Source organism: Myotis brandtii, unplaced genomic scaffold (assembly GCF_000412655.1).
Source record: "Myotis brandtii unplaced genomic scaffold, ASM41265v1 scaffold1041, whole genome shotgun sequence".
NCBI classification, from domain to species: domain Eukaryota; kingdom Metazoa; phylum Chordata; class Mammalia; order Chiroptera; family Vespertilionidae; genus Myotis; species Myotis brandtii.
Genome location: NW_005353503.1, coordinates 19,126 through 30,423, shown reverse-complemented (window position 1 = coordinate 30,423; position 11,298 = coordinate 19,126).

Below are 11,298 nucleotides of genomic sequence, written 5' to 3'. Positions count from 1 at the left end.
GGTGCACAAATCTGGGTCCCTCGGCCTGGCATGTGGGGATTGGGCCAAAACTGGCTCTCCAACATCCTCCAAGGGGTCCCGGATTTTGAGAGGACAGTTCTCAGGTGACGCACCCCAGAATCGAGCTCCCTCCTCTCTGGTTCCAGGTGCGTCACCCGAGAACTGTAGCTGCCAAGTCACTGCAGCTTGGCAGCTGCTGCATTGAGTGTCTGCCCCCTGGTGGTCATTGTGCATCATAGCTACTGGTTGGGCGGTTGTACGGTCAGACAGTCACTTAGGCATATATATATATATTAGAGAGAGTGGAAGGAAGGGACAGGGGAAGAGAGAGAAAGAAACATTTATGTGAGAAAAACATCGAATGGTCACCTCCTGCATGGCCCCAACTGGGGCCGTAAATGGATCCTGCAACCCAGCTGTGTGCCCTTGACTGGGAAGTGAACTTGCAACCCTTCAGTACTCGGGCTGGTACTCTAACCAGTGAGCGGCACCAGGCTCAAGGTATGCCCTTTTGAATTCCAGTTCCATCTTCATTCTGTGGATGAAAGGGGCCACATGCTAACCTGACAAGCTAAGGGAGGCCTGCATGGCAGTCTTGCAAACTCAGAGACCTAAAGTAGCCACAAAGGATGGTCTGAAATTAAACTTTAACTAAAAGCAGTTATGGTGGGTGGTCACCTCCTAGGCCAGTATCTTCCCTGACAAGGTCAACCTTTACCTTAACTGAGCCTATCTGTCTTTTTGCATCTATGATAACATACCCTTGAAATGTCAGGGTAACTTGTAACTTCCCTTTTTCTGGACCCCTTGGGGCACAACCTCATGTGCTGGGCACCAGGACAGATACCATGAATTCCTTCATCATCATGTTAATTGATCCTGCACCCACCTAAGTATGTGTCCATCATTTTACTTTTTATCCAATCCCAGAGGTTTCCCTGCTTTGCTTTCTCCCGCCTCTCTAGCCTATCACCAATGGATTTCATGTTACCTATCTATGTCCCTCCTTTGATTGCAATGTATAAAAATAGAGGAAAACCCTCCATTCTCTCAATCCATTAATGATACTGCTTCCTGGCAATTGTCAACAGTTTGGCTCAAATAAACACAAAAATTCTTTATAGGTTTAAATGTTTTTTACGTTAACAATTCTCACAAAGATTCTTGTATTGCTTTATGAATACTTTCTTTTTTCTCTTTTTGTTGAGTTGTTTCAGATTCTGTGTTTTATTGTTTTTATCTTTTATGACTTTTGTCTTCTCTCTTTTTAATACTTGCCTTTTACTTTATTTACCATGATTATCTGAAAGGTTCCCTCTGTTAATTTTTTTCAGCCATATTTATTGCTTCTTGTTGTTTCTGATGTGTTAGCTGTAGAAGGACCCCTCAGTTTGTTTCCTTTTTATCTCATTCTGTCATTTCATCTTTGCTTACTTTTTTGAATTCATGTTGTTAAATTTTTCTGTAGTTCAAAACGCTACAGGAAATTTTTTCTGTTCCTTGGATTAGATTTTCCTTTATACTTGGGTTTTCATTGATCACACGCATGCTCCTTTCTTTATTGTTTTTCTCATGTTTGTATAGCTTTCACCACTTCTTTTAAGTGTCTCGGGCTTAATGTGACAGCTCCAGTCAGACCTTTTGTTTGCTCCTGTATAATCTGGGTATATTCTGAATTCTAACAGTATCTGTACCCACCACTAAGATTTAACAGATGTTAACATTTTTCCATATTAACGAAGTATTGATTTATGAAACCCATTTAGTACAGGCATGCCTCGGAGATATTGCGGGTCCGGTTCCAGACCTCCGAAATAAAGTGAGTGTTGACTGGGCCGGCATGGCTCAGTGGTTAAACGTAGTTGACTTATGAACCAGGAGGTCACAGTTTGATTCCCGGTCAGGGCACATGCCCAGGTTGCCGACTCGATCCCCAATGTGGGGCGTGCAGGAGGCAGCTGGTCAGTGATTCTCTCTCATCATTGATGACTCTATCTCTCCCTTCCTCTCTGAAATCAATAAAAACATTTTAAAAATAAATGAAGCGAGTGTCGCACGCAATAAAGCGAATCGTAATGTTTTGTTGGTGGAGGGTCTTGCTTCCATTGGTGAAGCTCAGCAGGTGAAGCTGCGTCCTTGCACCGAGGCCATTGCTCTCTCACACCTGAGGCCTCCCTCAGCTGAGACTCCTTCCCTTCCCGACCTGAGTGGCCTTTGTCCTTCCTCACTCTGCCCTACTGAGGAACTCCTATTTCCTTAACTGCCTACCATAGTCCCTCCTTCCTTGTTTAAAAAACCTTTATTTTCCACCCCCACCTGGAGAAAGGACTGAAAACTCAGTTAATGATTCCTAGTAAGTGTAAGAAATACAGCGTTCACCTGAAAACCAGCTGGATGAGCCCTTCCTCCCTCAGCCCTCAGGCAGGTGCCCGCACAGGGCCCTGCCCCCAGGAGCCTGGCCCCCCAAGGGGAGGGCAGGGCCTCGGGAGGAGTCCCAGTTCTGGTTACAGGAGGTGACTGCAGAGTCCCACTGACTGCTCTCATCCCTAAATCAGCGCGGCTCCCCCGGCTCAGGGGCCCTGCATGGAGCAGGCACTCACTGCTGCTCTCCTGCTCCTCTGTCCGCAGCTGCTCCTCTCTCACTGAGGTCTGCCCTCCACTGCGGACAGGCTCCGCCAGTCACGAGCCCTCCTCCAAGTTGCTGAAAGCAGACCTAAAAGGTTCTCTGACCACCCCCTCCTTTGCTTTTTAATCCTCACCCAAGGGTATTTTCTCCATTGCTTTTTTTGAGAGAGTGGAAGGGAGGGAGGGAGGAAGGGAGGGAGAGAGAGAAACATCAATGTGAGAGAGACACATTGATTGGTTTCCTCCAGCATGAGCCCTAACTGGGCCCAGGATTGAACCTGCAACCCAGGCCCATGCCCTTGACTGGGAATCAAATCCACAACCCTTCAGTGTGTGGGCAAATGCTCTAACCACTGAACACACCAGTTCCTCTCCCCCCTCCCCCCCACTTTATGATAGACTAGAGGCCTGTTGCAGGAAGATTCCTGCAAGAATAGAGCTTCCTCGGGCCTATTCCTGCAAGAATAGGGCTTCCTGAGACCGGAGTGAAGCAGAGAAGGCGAAGACTTCACCGGAGTGAAGCAGAGAAGGGAGCGAAGACTTCCAAGGCGGGCTTTGCTCCCTTCTCCGCTGCCTTGCTCCCTCCCTTCTCTGCCACTTGGCTCCCTCCCATCTCCGTTGCCTCACTCCCTCCTGTCTCCACCGCTTCGCTCCCTTCTGCAGCACTTGGCTTCCTTCTACGCTGTCTTCAGTCTTCGCTCAGTGCAAATCAACCACCATCTCTGTTGGGTTAATTTGCATATCACTCTGATTGGCTGGTGGGCATAGCGGAGGGACAGTCAATTTGCATGTTTCTCTTTAATTAGTGTAGATAGGTAGGTAGTTGGTGGGGGAATCAGGAGAGGAAGAGCCCAGCCAGTGCTCTGACCACCATCCTCCTCAGTTGGTGGCATCCTGTCTATTTCTGCTCCCGCCCTCCCTAGTTCTGGGCTCCCCTGGCCCAGTCCACCCTGAACCCTCTGTGACTCACCTGGCGGGTGTCACCGCACAGCCCCGCACCACGCTCCACCTTCGTCCCGTCTGCTGCCACCCAGCTTTCTTCATTCTGTCTGGCCTGGGTTTGAGGGTCAAGGGCAAAGCTCGTTCTTTTCAGTGGAAGCCAGCTCCTTCCATGTTCTGCCAGAGGCCCCTGCTGCTCTCCTGCCCTCTGGGCCGCTCAGCAGCTCACAGGGGCAGAGGTGGCCACTCTCCTGCCACTCACCAGATCCCTTCCTGGTGCGGGCACCTCACAGACGTGCAGCCGACTGCACACTCGAGCCTCAGGGAGAACGAACTAAGTCCAGGAAAAGCTCTTGGTCCCGGGCCCCCGCCCCCCTGCCCCGGCCGGCCCCCAGTGCCAGCAGCTCTGCTCCCTGCCAATCTCCAGGCATCTGAGCCCGAGCCAGGCAGAGCACACGGGCTGTACGTGTTAGGCTTCTGTCCAGATGCCCAGCCTCAGGCCCGCCGGGCTCCAGGAAGGAACTCGGCCCCGGCCCCTCGTTGAGGAGACACGGGGAACCGGGTGAGGTGCGTCAAGAACCGAACGTTGAGAAAGAAACCACATCCACACAAAATGAATGAATGGAGCAGGTGTGCAGTCACCCGAAGAAGTGGCTCCCAGATTTGACTGAAACCAGCATGGCGATTTGACACAGGGAAACGGTAAACACGGCCCATCGGAAGGTGGCAGAGCGGCCACCATGGGAGCCCAGGAAAGGGAGCCTGGGAGCAGGGCTGGCGGTGCCCACCTGCAGAGACAGTGCCCTCGGCTGGAGGCATCGGACCTTGCCCACACCTCTCTGGACTCCGAAGCTGCACCCACACTAAGCTGTGAGGGGAGCGCGGAGGGCGGGCCTGGGTGGCCTGGAGGCACCGTGCAGCCAGGCTGGGCTCCGGAACGGAGGCTGCAGAATGAAACTAAGAGAGGAGGCCGGAGCGGGCCTCAGAGATACAACCGCCTTCCGTGGAGGGAGGGCAGGGGGCAGACATTCCAGAATGAGGGGCGGCTGTTCTACCTGGAAAGTGAAGGCACAGGGAGGAGCAGCGAGCTGAGTGCAGGGGACCGGGAGGTGGGCGGACACAGGGAGCCTGGGCAGGGCCAGGTGTGGGGGCCTGGGGTCCGAGCAGAAGAGTGGGGATCAGATGTGACAGGAATGGGAGCCACTGGCTCCTGAGAAGGAAAGACGCGGGGTGACGGTGGTGTCTGAGAGCCCGCAGCCTGGCTGGGTGGCTGAGGGACACAGGGCAGGGACAGTGTGTGTGGGGGGCTGACGGACACAGGGCAGGGACAGTGTGTGTGGGGGGCTGACGGACACAGGGCAGGGACAGTGTATGTGGGGGGCGGGCGGACAGAGACCAGGGCCAGGCGGGCAGTGGGAGGGTGCGAATAACCCGGGCTCAGGGCCACTGGACGTGAAGCAGTTAGGAAAGACAGGCAGAGATGTGCACAGGAAGGATCGTCCAGCGTCACTTGTATTAGCAAATGTCCCGAGTGGGAAGATGAGTAAGTAGAAGGCTGTGTATTGCGCAGTTGAACGTTGTTTCGCAGGGAAAATGAGCGGTGTGGATCCAGGGGCCTCGTGTAAGAAATCCTAAAAGCAAGGGAGGGAGGGAGGGAGGGAAAGAAAGCCAGTGTTAGAGGCAGCAAGCTTGTGCTGGCCAATGCGGTAACCACTAGCCGCACGTGGCTATTTAAACTTTAATTAAAATACAAAGTGCGACCCCTCAGTCACACTCGCCACATTCAAGGCTGGGGAGCCGCGTGTGGCTGGTGGCTGCCCTGCTGGGCGACACGGAGAAGCATGGCCACCATCGCCAGGGGCCTCTGGACAGCGCTGGCATTTGGGACAGACCGAGTATGACACTGAGCTGGGCACGGTGTGGCCAGAGTAGATGGAAACCAGGCACATGTCAGACAGTCAGTCAGCGCTGTGCCGAGAAGCAGGAGTCGGGGACCGGAGAAGGGGCGCGGGCTGCCATGCTCTGGCCCTGAAGCCCGCGGTGCCCACGCGAGTGCTTGCTCATGTGACCCGCGCTCGTTCCCCGCGGGAAGAGTGCACAGCCGGCGCACTCAGCGAAGACGGGCTGGGTGTGAGGGACACTGAGGTGGAGACAGGAGACCCAACGGCTGACCCTCCTGCTGGGAGACACGAGTCCCGTCCTTGTGTCCACGCAGCCCACGTGTGCCCCTCAGCTGCCCTGGTCGCCGTCACCATCCTACACCCTCACAGACACTGCTCAGGTCCTCGCCATCATGGTGACCTGCCTGCAGCCAGCTCGGAAGGGTCGGCACAAGCCCCGGCACGGCTGGTCTCCGGCGGGCACACGCACCTCGGGGGTGTCCCTCTCGCTTGCCCAGCCACTGCCCCCACATTCTGCCCCCACGTCCCTTCCCACAGGCTCCCTCACAGCAGCTCCCTGACCAAGCCGGGCCCCCCACTCCTAACGAGGGCCTGTGTCTCACGGGCCCCCCGGCCAGGACCGGGCAGCTGTGCTCTGCAGGGAACTGTCTGAACCAGAAGCCAGCAGCCCCGGGGAGGTCTGGGCCAGGTGCCCAGCCCGCCGAGGCCGAGGCTCCTGGCCGCAGCTCTGGGCTGTGGCTGAGTCTGGCACTTCAGAGGCAGAGGGAGCCCTGGTTATAATTTGGGGCTTGCAGTGTGCCAGGCCCTTCTCTCTGGGGCGATACATTGTGGTCCCCCGCCCGGGGGGCTGATGCCCTCTCCACAGAGCCCCTCAGTGCCAATCCCGGAGCCATGGCCCCAGACCAGGAGCTGAGGGGTCCCGTCAGCCCTGCTGAGCCCCGGGCCCTGCCCCTCTCCACCTGCACGGAGCAGCCGCCGCCTATGTCTGGTGCTTTATCCATTAATGGCATTCATTCATTTTACAGACTCGCCCGGCCAGCCTCTGAGGCAGATGGCATTACCCCATTTTACATAGGAACACAGTGAGGTTTGAGGGGCAAGGATTTGTTCAGCGAGCGAGTGACAGGCTTAGAGTCTGCATGGGGCACGCCTGCTGCCTCCTCAGAGCTCTGACCTGCTTTCCCTCCCTTCCTCTGTCTCATCCTCCAGCCTCTCTCTGCACCTCCATCCGGGTGTCCCCCACTTCTGTTCTCTCCTCTTGCTCCCTCTCCCCCCACCCCCGAGAAGCACAAAGGTGGGCTCGGGGTGCTGCTCTGTGGCTTCTGGTTGAGTGAGCTCCATGTCCTCAGGAACCCGTGCCCCGAACAGGCGGCTCCCTTCCCGGGATCCCCACCCCCCCAGCCTCGGGGGACACTGTGTGAAGAGGGTCCCTGAAACTGCTCCAGGGAGAAAGAACTCGGAAGGGCTCCCAGACTTTCCAGGACTGGGTGTCACTTTAGTTCGAGGCAGGAGTGGCAGGAAGCAGGGCCGGGTGGTAGGGCGACAGGGTCAAGGGAGGCAAAGGCAGGGGACACCTCCCCATGCAGGACGGTGTGAGGCACGTGGGGGAGCGAGCGATGCCTCCAGTCTCTGGCGCCTCACACACGCGCCTGCTGATAGCAATGACTGGCCGTGGGGGGGGGGGCAGTCCCAGGTGGCACCCCTGTCATTCTCCCCAACAACGGGAAGTAGAGGCCTGCGGAGGGCAGGCCTGTGCTTCATTCAGGAGGAACCTGCCCGAAACCCGGGTCTGAAAACCAGGAGGGCGTTTGCCAGCGAGGACGGCGCGGGGTGTGGGCAGGAGGCCTGGCGTCTTCTCCATCGCCCGGCAGAACCACCGTCTTCAGCACGGGGCCTGGAAAAGGATCTCGCAGGGTCCACACTGCTGCGGCCCAGGTTTGGGGCTCACGGTGGTGGAACTAAACACTCTGCCATTGTCAGACCCTCCAGTGGCTGCGACTGTGAAAGCCAAGCTTCCAGGGGGTTTGGGCTCGGGCCGGTGACCTTTGGTTTCCATGAGAACGGAATGTGGCCACCAGCAGTGTGCCTGCCCACACGCATTCCTACGGAAGACACGCTGAGCTACACGGTGAGGTGGACGAAGGAGAAAACAGCCACACCTCGGCCAAAGCCGTGCCGCGGGCCCAGTTGTAACCCGCTGTCTGACCTGGGGCCCGGCTGCGTGAATGACAGCACGGGGACTCCCCGGAATACTCTGTAACCATGGAAAGTGGTGGCTGTAAAGGTATGGAGCGAGTTGGAGAAATTACTTATGACAAACAATCAGAGAAAAAAGCCAGAACCAACATTCCCCAAGTGCTACTGTTCCGTTCAGGACACAGAGAGAGAGAGGAGACCAGGACTGCGCTGCTCAGGCGACCAGCCAGGACGGGTTTGTTTTTGTAAGACGTCCATTACAAACCAATAGTTCTGTAAAATACCATGAAAATAAAAGACAAGCATACATCCATCAAAGGACTATTTTACAAAATATCCTAACAACTCAAAACTCAATAGTGAAAAAAAAAACCCACAACAACTCAGTCAGCACATCGACCCAGGAACCAAGAGGCCGCCAGTTCGATTCCCAGTCAGGGCACATGCCGGTATGGGCTTCGATCCCCAGTGGGGGGCGTGCAGGAGGCAGCCAATCGATGATGTTCCTCTCTCATTGACGTTTCTATCTCTCCATCCCTCTCCCTTCCTCTCTTGCTCTAAAAAAAATAAATCAATAACAACATATTTGTAAAAAACAACAAAGCAATCCAATTAGAAATGGATGAGTCATGAGCAGACACTTCACCAAAGCGGATGGTAAGTAAGCGTATGAAAAGATGTTCGTCATCCTAATTCCCTAGGAAATGTGACTTAAACCACAGGGAGCGCTCACTGCACACCTATGCAATGGCTGCGTCAGTTTCTGAGGGCTGCCTCATAAATTGAGTGGCTTCAAAATCATTCTCCCACGGTTCTGGAGGCCGGAGTCTGAAATCCAGGTGTTGGCAGGCCACGCTCCCTCCTTCCTCGCCTCTTCCAGCTCCTTGAGCTGCTTGCGATCCCGGTGCATCTCGGCTTGTAGCTGCATCAGCCCAACTCTGCTCCGCTGTCCCCCAGCCTTCTTCTTGTGTCTGCGCCCTCACAGGGCCTTCTTATACGGACACCAGTCATTGGGTTTAAGGCCCGCCCTGAACCCTGTGTGCCTTAACTTGATTGTATCTGTAAAGAACCTTTTTCCAAGTAGGATCCCATTCATATCTTTACGGGGGGCATAATTCAACCCACAGTGATGGCTAAAATAAAAACTAGGGATCAACACAAGTGCTGACAAGGGTGTGAAGGAGCTATAGAGCCTCACCCGCGGCAGCTGGGAAGTAGTCTGCAGTTCACCACGGGGCCCGCATCGAATTCTCGGCGTTTGTCTCAGAGGAAGAAAAACCCGTGTTCACACAAAAATCCATCCACAATGTTCACAGCAGCTTTATCCTAACAATACAAACTGGAAACAACCCAAATGTCCTTAAACCGGTGAGTGGCTAAACAAACCGTGGTACACGTCTATACCGTGGGATACTATTCAGCCATATAAACGAGTGAGTTATTGATACACGCAGTGACCTGGATGGATCCAAGGGCGTTTATGCTTAGAGAACAAGCCAGTCTCCAAAGGGTGCATGCTGTACGATTCCATTTATATAATCATCTTCTCTTTTTTTGTAAATCTTCACTTAAGAATACGTTTTTATTGATTTTAGAGAGAGAGGAAGGGGGGAAGAGAGAGAGAGAGAGAGAGAGAGAGAGAGAGATGAGAAAGAAGTATTGATCAGCTGCCTCTGTATGCTTCCTGACCGGGGATCAAACCTACAACATAGGTGTGTGCGCTTTTGGTGAACGAGACAATACTCCACCAACTGAGCCACCTGGTGGGTCATTTATACGCTATTTCTGAAATGATAAAAGTACAGGATGCAGAACAGAGTAGTGGTTGCGGGGACAGGGTTAGGGGTGGGGGTCTGACAATAAAAGGCTAGTAGGAGGGAGTCTCTCTAAGTTCTGTATCTTAGTTTTCATGATGACAACACAAATCTGAGATCAAATGGCACAGAACTGCCTTAACTGGTTTGGCTCAGTGGATAGAGCATCGGCCTGCGTACTAAAGGGTCCCAGGTTCAATTCCAGTCAAGGACATGTACCTTGGTTGCGGGCGCATCCCTAGGAGATGTTGTGCAGGAGGCAGCTGATCTATGTTTCTCTCTCATCAATGTTTCTAACTCTCTATCCCTCTCCCTTCCTCTCTGTAAAAAATCAATAATATTTATATATGAACAACAAATGGCTCTACACACACACATACGTATATGTGCACACAGGTGAGTGGAATCTCAATGAGGTCTGATATCAGTGAACAGAAAACAATGTCAGTTTTCCTGTTTGATATTGTGCCAGAGTTCTATTAGGCGTCACCATTGGGGGGAAGCTGGGTAAAGGGTTCCTTGGACTCGATGTATTATTTTTGTGACTCTCCGTGAGTCATTTTATTTTAAAATAAAAAGTTTAAAAATTGATTCTTAGAAAAATGAAATAGAAAGCAGATTTTACAAGGCCCAGTTTTTTAAAAAAAAATACTTTTTTATTGATTTCAAAGAGGAAGGGAGAGGGAGAGAGAGAGAGAAACATCAATGATGAGAGAGAATCATTAATCGGCTGCCTCCTGCACACCCCCTACTGAGCCCACAACCCAGGCACATGCCCTTGACCAGAATCGAACACAGGACCCTTCAGTCCGCAGGCCAATGCTCTATCCACTGAGCAAAGCGCAGGTAGGGCAAAAAGGCCGTTTTTCCATCACAGATTCAGCAGACATCAAACACCCATGTCAGCTTGCTGAGGGGTTTCTCGGTGCTCACTGTTAGTTCCCACACCTGCTGTGCTGAGAGCAGTGACCAACATCTGGCAGGAGAGAGAGGCACCTGCTCAAAGACTAGAAGCCAACACAGGGGTGGAATTCCCCCTCGTTGCCATCAGTGTTTGTGGTGGAGTTCTGCTGTTCAAGTGGAACGTGGTCTAAATGCATAGACAATATTCAGAATAAAATACATATTCCTCTGAGTCAGAAAACGTGCAGATCAGTAGATGTCAGCCACAGCCAGGCCCCCATGTGCCCGGTTTTGTCGTCTCTTGCTCCCTCTCCCCTCCCCTAACTGCCTGTCTTCCATTCCTCTCTTCCCTGTCGGCTCGCCTTCAACCGCCCTCTCTGCAGGGGCAGGTCAGGCTCCAGTCCCACCCCTTGCCACTGCTCCCCTCACCACAACGCTGGGGAAATCACTTTACCTCTTGCGTGTGTGGGGACTGCAAGGCCCCCCTGGGGGCTGTCATGAGGAGTAGCCCCCGGGGCGAGGGAAGGTGTCCAGGCCGAGCGGGGCTCTCTGGCTGCACACCCGTGGTCCCCAAACACTCTCGCAGGCTCTGGTCTTAACTAGTCTTTGTTCGCAACTCACGTTCCCTGTCAGGCAAACCAGGCTCCTCCTTCTCTGCCTCCCCGTCCACAGCCATGCGCCCCCACACCAGCATCCTGCCTCCCACAGGTGTGTCCTCCCCTCCAGCTTCAGCCTCTGCTACAACCTGGGGCCCCATAAGCTCTTCCCCCATCATAATGATAGCGAACACATTCCACTGGCTAACTCCATGAGCACTTAGTATGTGCCAGGCACCATCCCACGCCCGATCCATGTACTGACTCATTTCATGCTTTTACTCCTCCTATGAGATAGGTTCTGTTCTAAGCCCACTTTACAGG